The 12620-nt window shown below is 27.6% G+C and overlaps 1 protein-coding gene across 2 annotated transcripts in view; it reads right to left on the bottom strand.

Moving 5' to 3' along the window:
- LOC119683158 (zinc finger protein squeeze) overlaps positions 1–12620 on the bottom strand; it is a 40952-nt gene that overhangs the window by 14424 nt on the left and 13908 nt on the right. Inside the window, exons 1-2 of one of the 2 annotated variants that reach the window (XM_038096771.1) lie at positions 11492–11669; positions 11029–11270 (exon numbers count right to left, since the gene is read on the bottom strand). The exons of the other annotated variant lie outside the window; for it this stretch is intronic. The gene's annotated coding sequence lies outside the window, so the exon portion shown is untranslated. Of the gene's footprint in view, positions 1–11028; positions 11271–11491; positions 11670–12620 lie in introns of those variants that run through there. 2 annotated transcript variants of the gene reach the window in all.

Below are 12620 nucleotides of genomic sequence, written 5' to 3'. Positions count from 1 at the left end.
GTAATTGTAATTATCTCTTTCTCTCTTTGCATTTTAAAATCCTAGTATTAAGGAATCATTCTCACATTATTGTGTTCCTTGCTAACTAAACATCCTGTCTAATATTAAGATTTTAAAGGCGCGAAAGAATAAGTACAGTCTTACTATTTCAAGAAATGTAATTTTCCTTTTTTTTTTTGAGAAAACTTTAACCATTTCTCAAAGCAAAAAAAAAATAAAGCATACACCAATTGGGTGCTGGAATTCTTAATATAAGAAAAGTTTTTTCGGGAACCTGATCATGCTAGATGAGATATAATTATTCTTGTACGTAATTTCAATATTTTATATACAATTTGAACATAAATTCGATTTAAAAATATATGATATTGGAATCTCATATATCTTCACATATATCAAGTTAATTTGGTCTCTTCGAAGCTTAAATAATCTTAATCGTCACAGTACACTAAACCGGTTCCTTATCAGAAGTTATAGCAAATGTTTGATAATCTGTTTACTGATGTTAAGTAGCACAAATAATCTGTTAGGATCGCAATTCTCTGTTTCGTTAGGATTCATTTTCTTATTTTTATTTCATTGGTGTGAGTGAGGAACTGAAGTGAAAAGGTTGTCTAACAATATTCATTTAGCTTGAAAGCGTTTATGATTAAACGATCTTCGTAAATCTGGCTGGCTATGGGGTTGGGTGTCTTAAACCTTGAGTGTCTTAATAATTTTAATTATTCTACAGCGTGTACTTGACTACGAGTTCAACTCTCGGTACTTGCAGTCTCAAAAAAAAAAAATATTTACGAATAATTAGATATAAGAATCACTACAAAAGATCAACCATGGTCGCAGTGCTCTGCTCTGTTGGGAGCTGGTATCCTCTTTATTTCTAGATATGAGAATTAATTCCAAGCCTATTGATGATGGCTAATTGGCAATACTCGAAGCAGCTGTATGGTTAGTCAAAAATTCAATTAATTAAAAATACTAAAAAAAAATATTTGTTATTTTATTACTGTTCGATAAAAATCTCTCTATCGAAAACAATAATTTATATTAAGAATTTAATAACGAACGTTAAAAATTAATAAAATGTACTGTCGATTTGGAAATATTGTGAATTGAGTTAAAATGAATAATGACACAAAATGTGTTCAGGTGTCCTTTTCACGAATACGAAAGCATGTGTTCTGTAGAAGTTGAGATGTACCAAATCTAGCTTAACTGTATGCCATTCTATATTTTGTATATAAGATACTTTGAAATAGCTTTCTTCGTGAATCTAAACCTAAAGCTTTTAGAATAAACTTGCATTGTAAAATATATCTACGATATTTTTAATATTTTACCAAAACCTCTAGGTTTTGTTTTTAAAGATTTTAGGTCTCACAATAATTCTTTTAAAACCTGAACTTATATGTTTCATCTAACCATTCAATTTACGTAAATATTATACATATTTCAATACAAATAATAATAATATAATAAATAAATTCATAACTGAAAAGTAGGATAAAATCATACGATAAAAACTTTTCCCAAGGGATCTTTATGCTAAATTTTGACACTATGTTGAAAATAAACTAATCATTTCAGAGTTCTATTTTAAGTCGTAATGAGTTCTCTACTGAGCCTTAAATATTTGGTGTGCATAATATACGGACACTTAATAAAATTAGTGTATAATACGAATATATATGAAATTTCTGGATAAAAAAAAAATATATTATTTCATAAAATTTTATATATGAACATCATTATATAAATTCATAGTATGACACTAGCTAAACTTATAGTAAATGTGCATACTTTATTTTCGTCGAAATTACGAGGTTATTTTATTAGCAATAAAGTTAAAAAAGATAGATTTTGAATAAAATAGAATCTGTTTATTATTGTAAAAGCCACTACAGGTTCATAAGCCTGTATAAAATAAATTAAAGAAGTGTTTTTGTCATAAATAATGGTAGAGAATAAAAGTTTTTCATTACAATTATTATATTATATATAAGCTATATATAAATCTAACTACAAAGCAAAGTATAATTATAAATACTTTAATATAAATTATGGGAACATTATCGGATACAGTTGTCTGATATTGTCTGTTCAGGGTCATGTTTAGGGTTCATTTTCAATATGTTTTAAATAACGAATATCGAAGGATATATTTGTCATGTCAAGCTGATCTTCATACATTCTGAAAAACCTAATATATCCTTTATTTACAAATGCGATAAGGGTTAAAATTTATATTTATATAAATTTATATATGTATATATAACATAATAATATATCTGTTTTTAATTTATAATCTCTTAGGTTTATTCGACAATGAGAACACTGATATAAACGCAGTTTAATATGTTGGAGTTATTACTGTCGATTGAATTAGAAGAAAAGAACTCCTGTTTGGACTTTTTGGTATACTTGACAAAGAACCTATATACATAGCCTATATATACTATATAAGAGAATATATAAAACAATTAAAAAAAAAGAAGAATATATATAATTATAATAATTTCAAATATTTTGTGTTATTTAAAATTTGTGATTTATATATATATACAGATAATGCATTTACTATATATTAAATTCTTTGTCATAATAATTTTAACAATTTAAAATGTAGTATTAACGATTTCAATAAGTATTCTAGAATTATTTTTAAAATATGTTCGATAGCATATATTGTTAACAACTGAATAAAAAACACTTAAATTTTAAATCGAAGCGAAACAATTGGTTAATTTAAAGTTCATTTTTTTCGTAAAACTTTAAAATTGGTTTTCCAGGTTGGGTGATGCGCAGGTTGGCTGATAACCCGAATATATAAAAAAAATAGATTAGCCTTATAAAACATGGATCAGCCAAGATACACAATGAGTTGTAGCTTTGTAAAAGTAAAAGAACAGAAAAAAAATATATATTTATGGGAAAAACTCAAAATAAAATAATGGTCAGATTACTTCTATAAAAAAATATATTTAACTCTTTACTAAACTTCAGAGATTAGACCGTAGTTGAAAACCATTTAGTTCATTTTATGTTTTATATCCAGTCATATATGTAACTAAGTCTCTTACTTGTAAATTTCATCTCAAAGTAGTATTACTTCACAGAATTTCATATATTTCTTAAAAAATGTTTAGCTAATCAAAATTAATTTATTTTCAAACAAGATTAGGAGAATTTTAATGATTCGATCGTTTTTTTTTCTTACTAGTAGTTAAAGATCTTTTCTTTAAAATCTTAGACAGCAAGACTGCCTGATTCCTAGACTGGAATATTGGAGCTTACATAGGTCTGTTAATATTAAAAAGAGATGCGCGTCAACTTTATCAATTACCTCTAGTAAAACTATCTGATTTTATTTTAAAATCATAATAAAGACAATGAAATAATTGTCTAAAACTACAAATAATATATCCAATATCGTATATTTTAATAATTTTTTATTTTTAATATAAAATAGAATAGGACGGGTCTATGTTGATTTGCCAGCAATTGGAAACCTTTAATCATTTGTTGTTATTTTTGCTGTTTTCAGGATAGATTTAATGCTGATGTTTGATCTTATGAATGACTGATTTATTGGATTACTACTTCCAACGGTAAGATGAAATTTAAGCAGTTTGAAATTTGTAGTACTTAATTGCTATAGTTAAATAGTTGATACATAACTAATGTCTGGTTTTAACACTATATGTAGTAGGAGTGTAATGAAATAATACTTGGAAACCCCAAATATTAAGCAGATTAGTATAAGTTGCCGAACAAGAATGTAAGAATTAAAATTAAAAAAATTCTTTCATTTAAAAAGGCCTTAATCTTGGCTTTCGTGAAATTTTAATTTTCTGTAGACGGAGTCATCAAGATTCCACTAACGATAAATTTTCGAATATAGTTGTGAGACCTATACTTATAACTAGTGATAATTAGGTATAAGTTCAATTGGTCAATGAACAAATATATATATTTTAATAAATGAGATTTATTGAATATTATATAGATATTCTTTATCAGAGTGCATTGCAGTTAAATTTAAATCTGAGTTAATATAGTTAATTTTTGTTAATAATATATAGCAAAATTTAAAAATAAATAAAAAATCACTACATTTTTCTGTATTATTTAACAGGGCTGTCCAGACCAGATAAGTCACGGGCCAATAAAAATCATTGAATAGATTGGAGGGCTGCAGAAATAAACACATACGTTCATAATTTTTCCAGAGAAAAATAAAAATACGGCGATAATGATAAATTTAGTTAAATTAATTTTTCATTAATTTATCTTTAACAATTCTATCACTATCAGCATTATCAAGTTGATGACATACGAAAAATATTTTATTTTAAATTTAATGTTAAAATAATGTTATACAAAGAATTGTATACTAAAGTCTTTGTCAATTAAGTAAATGAACGTGAAGTGTTATAAGTTATTTAAAACATTTTAATGTATTTATTTGGGATACATACCATAACAATACAATAACCTGATATTACTAAAATATAACAAAGAAAAATTTGGCCAATTGTGGTAGATTAGAAATATGTCGCGGGCCGCGCAAATATTAGCCGCGGGCCGTGCTAAACAATAAGACAGTTTTGCTATACAATCTCTTGTTTCTGAATCTTTATCATTCAGATTTTAACTGATCTGTCGTATTTTTCATAGTAATGTATATATAACTACAATGGAATACAATATAAGAGAATTCAGACTCGAACTGAAGACGTTCTCTGCGATTACAGTAAAATTTTTTTTGTTTAAGTATAAATTAGAACAATCAAAATTGGTTGAAATATGCTAATATATAAATAAGTTTATATCTAAGCTAGTAGTTAGTTAAGGGGTTATGTTTTGATTTAAACGAATGGTTAAAGGCCCTTGTATCAGATCAGGAAAAACAGATCGCATTGGTTATGGAAACATAAGTCTACTAAAAACTGTATTTGTTAACTATTGAATATAGTCAACCGATTTTGATTATTCCGACAAACGTTTAAGACCTAATCCGAAACTGTATGTAAACAGTACATAGTTAAACCAATTTATTTCGTTCGGGCGATCAAAAATATGTCCTATTTACTGATATGTCTTTCCAGCGTTGCCTTCAATTCGTTACAAACATCTTGAATATAATAGACTCTCATGGTAACAGTGTGAAGGATACTCATATTAGTATGCAGAACGTAAATGTGCATTTTGCAAACTATTTTTTTAAGGACACGCGTTGCTTAACAATGAAATTTATATAAATAGTAAAACACGTGTTTCTACTTAGACACACTCTAAATTGTTGTAGTAATTATGGATGAATTATGGATATTAAGTAACATATTTAAGAGTTTTGACTTCATAAAATAATTTTTATTCTAAAAATTTAAAAACTTGGTTTTCTCTACTTTATTCAAACTACTTTTACTGTTACGTGCAAAATGAGTCTATTCGAAGAGTTAGAATTTCGACACTGCTTAGAAGCAGACGAGACTTTCAGACAGATTCTATGTGACTGTCTAATCTTGATCTGGGCTAAGAGGAGGTCACTGGGTCGGGAATTGCTTTCCCTTACTGACGTTAGGAGGTCCTCAACGGCTAACATTTTGGCTCTCATTCGAAGAGTGGAATGTCTTGTGCTCAGTTAGGGTTTGTAGTAGCACAAAAGAAAAACTATGGTCGCAGTGCTCCGCTCCGTTAGGAGGCGGTACCCTATTTCTTTCTATTCTATACTGTTACTTTTACATTTCAGTAAGGCAAGAAATTACTATTAAGCCCTACAATCACATAAAGAAAGTATTAAGATTGGTATTAGCAATGTTATGTTATGTTGGGCTTTTCCGAGTTAGTGCATCTGGGTGCTTTTACTCTTTGAAAGCTGGGGTATTTCTGCAGAATCCAACCTCACTGACTAATTTGTGTATTCCCCATAAGCTTCGCGATTATTCAATGACTGATCTAAGATCTGCATATCGCCTCGTGCGGTTAGTGATTACTTTGAGATTAGATAGTGCTAAGTGGGCCAGTCTATTGATTTTCGCATATAGCTTCAGGGCTCTGTCCCTTATGTATGTTTTGACCGGATCTATTCTAAGGTCTATTCTTAGCATGTCATTCGTACGAACCATGGCACTTTGAATAGTGTTCGGAGAGCCTGACTTTGAGCAACTTGCAGCTCGTCAGCTTTGCCATACGCAATGTAAATATATTACCTATAGTTAACAGTTTGTTCTCTTATAAGGAAAATGAAGCGACCTTACACAATACCACACTACATAAAATATAGTACCTGACCGGCATTTTGGTCCAATCTCTATTAGCATCTTTGGCTGTAACATTTGGGTACTGCCACAGCATAAGCAAATATTATTCATCTAACAAATTTATTCACCTCAACTTTCTTAATTCACCAACTGACATAATTACTAAATAAAATAAGTATTAAAATTTAGGCGCCAAAAATAATATTTTCCATCTACCAACAAAATTTATTATAATTTTCTATTAAAATAAAAACAAATAAAACGATGCCACCACAATGTGAAAGCAGTAATAAAAAGCAAATGAAAAAAATGTATACACAAAAAATTAATGTGAACGATAAAAAAAAATTGCAAATTAAGTAGCAGAGAATGAGGGAGTTGTTGAAAAAAAAATGCGCGGCAACAATACATGTAAACAAAGCAAACAGAGACAACACAAAAACAGAAAAAAACAAAAATACACAAGCATAAAAGGAGAGCATACTTAATGAGAGCAGCAGCAAGCAAATTTGTGAGCGCAAATGGTCAAAAAAGCAGAACAAAAAAACAATTTTTAATGGTTGGCAAAAAATTACAAACAGCATACAAAATAAAAGGAAAAAGACATACCAATAAGCAAAAAAATAAATAAAAAAAATACAAAATTGAATTTAATAAAGTTGTGTAAAGTTGGTATAAAAAAAGCCGAAAATCAAATAAATGAAGTAATGAAAATGGAAAAAAATGTAAATCAAATAAATGAGTGGGGGAACAAGTCAATGAGGCACAAAAACCAAAAATTAAAACAAAAATATAGGAAAAAAGGAATAAGAAAATCAAGTTAAGAACAGCGTGTAGCAGTGTAGCGCAAGCAGCAGCAATCGAAAGAATTAAAAAAATATATGATAAATAATAAATCCTACCATTTAGCATTATTGGTGGCACAGAGTGAGTTCATGAGTGGTGTAGGGGCAAATAAAGAGGGAGTAGAATATTTTTCTTTTTTATTTTTTGTTTTTTTTGTTTTGAAATCTTTACGTTGTGTTTTCTTTGCTGTTGCCTTTTTGGCTCGTGCTTATCTCATTTTTTGAGGTTTCTTTTTTTAAACTACATTTGGTTTCTGCTTTTTTTCTGTTCTAATTTGTTGCACTACATTTTAGTAGTTGCATGTTTAGTTTTTGTTGTGTTTTGTTCAATTAGGTATGAAAGTATGAACGAACGAAGGTAAATGCGGTGTTGCAAATTAGAAAATTTAAGGGATTGCAATTTCACTTGTAGTAGAGAAAAAAAAACAATTTACAATTGGAAGAGGGTAATTAGGTTTTTTTTTTCGTTTGATTTGTTTTTCCAAAAAATTTAAAAAGTAAGAGTATCTTTAAAGGGGAAAAATAGATGAGTTTCATCAATTGCTGATTAGTAGATGTAAGGGTGATGCAAATGTGAAATTGTAAGGGATTTACTAAAAGAAAAATAACTATATGTATAAGAATATTATCATATTATCAAGAATCTAAAAAACTTATCCACACTTACTTATAACACCTATAAAGTGATTATATTCAATTTATTTAATATAGTAGTAGTTGTTGCTGCATCCCGTTGGGACCTGCTTGTGAAGTTATTTTGGAAGCTATCGAACGGTACTTGGTCGTCCCTGGCGACGAGTGGCTCCGGGATAAAGACCCGGTCGTTCTTGGAACCATTTAATAGAGTCGGTAATGGTAACATAAAATTAATAATTAAACCTATACGACCGTTGCATATTTATATATTAGAGAGATTCTGTTAGTGAGATAATTTTATTTATTAAATATATCCCTGTAAAAATTTGAAATAAATAGATTCATTACTTGTTTAAATTAAAAATTTTAATTAAGATTTTATTGAAATTAAACTCCTACACACATATATAACCGTTTGCGCATCACGGTGAAAAAGAGAGACGAGTAAAGCTTGATGGCTCGACTTTATGTGAGTATGAATAGAATGGAAAACAATTTAATATAAAGTAGGATCAATATTCTGATAGAATTTGAGTGTAGGTATTTTATATTAAAGTTTAGAATGAATTCTTAAAAGTACTATAAAGAAAGAATCGAATCCAATGTGAGAAATAAATTATTTAGTATGTACAGTCAAAACGAACACCAATGGCATCGGTAGTTCTGCACATTTGAGAGAATCGTCCATTTAAAGAAACTTATATTGTATGAAAAATCAAAACTGATGACTAGAAAAAAGCTACGGTTGAGACATATGTCCGTTAATTAGTGTATTCCCGTCACAGAATTTTCACTGTATATATCATTTATTCAAAGAGTTATTAATTTGTTCATAACTAGACAAACTCTGTTAAAATTACTTATATTAAGTGACTAATCAATTTAAAATTGTTAATATTGAAATAAAACTGCAAGTATACGTAACAAAGTTTCAATTTTTTATAATATTTTTGAAAACAAACAGCGATAAGACCTTTTTTTTATAACAAAGTTAGGCCCTTAAACGGTGTTGAATCCCTATCTCGAAAAGTTATTTAAAGGGTCAACATCAAAACTAAAACTTGTGCAACAAATATATATTTTGTTAAAGGTGTACTTATTCATAAAACATATAAGATTATAAAAATTATTTTTAGTATTTTATAGTGTTTACAATTTCTCTGATTTGCTCAAATATAGTTAGGTTTTATTTTTCTTCTAATTTTTTTTTTAAAAATAATATAAATGATATATATTCTATATAATAATGCACACCATAATAAAATTGTGTAAGAAGAAATGGTATAATGCATAATTGCAATCCAAAAATAGAATATAATAAATACCAATATATATAAAGAATTAAAATATATATTTGTATATAAATATACACGAGTATGTATAATAAATATATTACAATAATAAAAATGAAATAAAATCAATTGTGATTATAACATTAAACAATTATCCAACATAAATTATAATAAGTTATATTCTTCAAGATCACTTAAATCTACCAGATAGTGTTTCTTTATAAAAAATATAATGCCGTCGGTCTATATAGACAATTGATGATTCATAACAAAATAAAAATTTAAACTTCTTGAACATTTTTATTAAAACAAGAAACAATGGTACACTGTGACCTGTTTGATCCTGGGTGGTAATCTAAGAAAGAAGATTTTAAAGTTGTATTGGACAAATTAAAGGTATTAATAAACCTAGTAATATCACTTCATGCAGAACTGCAAACTTTATTCAATAAAGGGAAAGGGCCCAGAATTAGTTTTTAGAAACTTGCAGGGAAAAAAAATTACCTTAGCATAAAAGAACAATGCAGTAATAACTTAAATTTGCTTATTGGAAAGGAACGAATAGAGATTATGACAATTGATATGAAAAAAAAATAAAAATAATAAAAAATCACGATTTGAATTATATTTATTAATACATATTGATTAGGTTTAAAAATAGAATAGTTCAACAATGTTGCAAGTCTCCAATTTTAATTTTCTTACAAGGTTTGTTTTTTTAAACGGACGGTTTTCTTAATGAAACATAGCTGCTGGTTCTATCGGTAACATTTTATATATTCAGAAGAAATGAGTCCTGCCATTTAGGTATAAATTATATTGGGCTTTCAATAAATAATCGTTACGATCTCGCATAACTAAATTATGTATTATCCGAAATTGTTACGTCATTTGATCGTGATGCGCAGTTCTTATATTTGATGCCCATTTAACTACAAATCACGTTTGAAATATTCATATTTATTGTAATTTGTTACAATTTTTGTCAAATGTATTGATATTCTACAATAATAAGCTAAGTGCTAGTGCAAAAATAACTATTATTTAAAGATAGTTTGATAGTTTAAAAGTATACTTTTTATAGCTTAATACTACATTATATAGCAAATATATTTATTAACTACAAGCTGTGTATAAAAAAGAATTCATTTTCCGTCGGTAATAAAGGTACTAACATTGGCAACCTACAGATTACTTATAGACAGGTACCTAGCCATAATCAATATGTAGCATAGAACATTAAAGACAGATTTTAATCTGTCTTTTTATATATACATTTGGTTGACTATACTTGGAGTGATGTGTGTCATGTGGTTTGATACAAAATTTGATTTGGGTAGATTTTTAAGACACTATGCTTCACTGGGATTTTATGATGGCGGTAAGTAAGCAAGTAATTCTATATAAAATTAAGATTTATATATCACATCTATTGTAGTAACAGTGTTTGACAACATGAGAGTAATGAATGTCATCAACTGGAAGATAAAAGTCAAAAATAGAGAAGAATGGAGGAATGTCGCAAAACAAGCTTAGGTCCTACATGGACTGTGTAGCTATGGATGATGGTAATATCACAGCTATACTGTAACAATTTTTTCGATTAATAAGTATTCATACAAGTGACATTGAAGATGGTAGATTATATCATAATTATATCATTATATATATACATTTGGCATGTATGTTATATTATAAATATATAAGTATTATTATTACAAAAAATTGATATTAATTTTTATATTATTTTAATTAATAACAATTGTATTTTTTTTCTTCCGCTTTTCACCGTTAAGCGATGTTGAGTGCTTTATGATCGACTATAAAGGGCCGACCGCTCGCTTAGAACTTAAATTTGTTATGCATGCAAAATATGTAAATTTTTTTTACTTTTTTTTATTTTGTTTTTATTTTTATGTAATGTTTGTAAACAATTTAGCTACCGTCTTAAACTAAATAATTTATTATTTTATAAACAATTCCAATACGTACCTATTTGTGTATGGAAACACGTGCTTTTCTGAAACGTTTTTTTATTGCTCGGCAGGTACTATTTAGTTTTCGATTTTATTAATTATTTTGGGCGCTAAATTTTAATTACTGCAATTATTATAACTTTTTTTTTTTTTTGAATTTGTAATTTATATACAAAGCCGCTGCTGCGTTGCATTCAATTCATTCAACAATTTATAACATAAATTTTATTTTACCGACACATCAAATGCCTGAGCAAACTTGCAAAAAATATAAAAAGAAAAAATTTTCCTCCTTCTTTGATATAATTTTTTTTTTATTTTACTTTACTTTTCTTTTTATTAGACACACCAAAAAAATAAAATAAAATAAAATGGCCGTGCACCAAAAATACACTAATTACAAATTTTTATATAAAAATATATAATTTATTAAATTTTTTTTTTTCAAAATAAATTTCTTTAATTCACTGATTTATTACTTTTTAATTTGATTGTTGCATTATTTTTGAAATGAACTTTTTATGTGGCTGAAAGCTTCACTTGCATTTCATACAAATTCAAATCCAAATCCAAATTCAAATACAAAACAGAAAAACGAAAAAACTTTGTTTACTCCGCTCAATGTTTACCAAATCCAAGCATAAACTGGACTGTTGAAAAAAATGTTCAAAAAAAATTACTTCACAATTTTTTCTACTTGGTTTAGTTGGTTTAGTGAGCGTAATTGAGCACAAAATTATTTTTTTCCTTACCCCTCACACATCTGTCAGTTAGTGCGAGTGAGATGCTTGTTGTGTATAAAAACGTGTTTAAATTTTTTTATATGCAAAGAAAAAAGTAAAAAAGAGCGCTCACTATTTACATTATAAAAGTAAACATTATTTGCATTTGAGCAGAATTTTTTTTTGTGTATACGTTTTTTTTGGTGTGTGAGCAATCATTCTTATTTTTTTCTTATAAATTTACTATGTGTTTGCATTATTTGTATTCTCAATCATGCAACCCTTTTTTATTCATTTTATTTGCCGGTGAATTGACAGCGTTGCCCAAACATTTCCTCTTTTACGTGTACTGAGATTTAATTTGCGAATGTAACGGCTAAATGGAAAGCGTGGGTGTAATGGAGTGCTACGGTACGTATGCGATGGAATCAACAATTTATTTATTTGAATTCAAAAAAGAATAGAAAATAAAATTAAATTTTATGTCTGTTGTAAATATAAAATAATAAATAATAAAAAAATTTAAAATAAAAATATATACATACATAATATATAAATAAATATTATTATCTTATAAATTTATATATAAATTGATGTACAAAGAGGTTTTTTCGAACAGTAGTGAACTACAACAACAAAAATTTTATTTTTTATATAATTTTAATTAATTAAATTTTTGGCTGACCATACAGCTGTTTCGAGTATTGCCAAATACCCATCATCAGTGGTCTTGGAAGTAATTCTTGTATTTAATTATTCGTAAATAATAATTTTTGAGACTGCAAGTACCAGGAATCGAACTCGGATCCTGCCAAATGTGAAGCTCAGAATCAATGCACCTGAACCAACTGATACAAAGCCGAACTTGATTCACAATGACGCACAA

Source organism: Teleopsis dalmanni, chromosome 2 (assembly GCF_002237135.1).
Source record: "Teleopsis dalmanni isolate 2A chromosome 2, ASM223713v2, whole genome shotgun sequence".
In the NCBI taxonomy this organism is placed as follows: domain Eukaryota; kingdom Metazoa; phylum Arthropoda; class Insecta; order Diptera; family Diopsidae; genus Teleopsis; species Teleopsis dalmanni.
The sequence above is the reverse complement of the archived record's forward strand: the minus strand, read 5'-3'. Positions and strand labels throughout refer to the sequence as shown.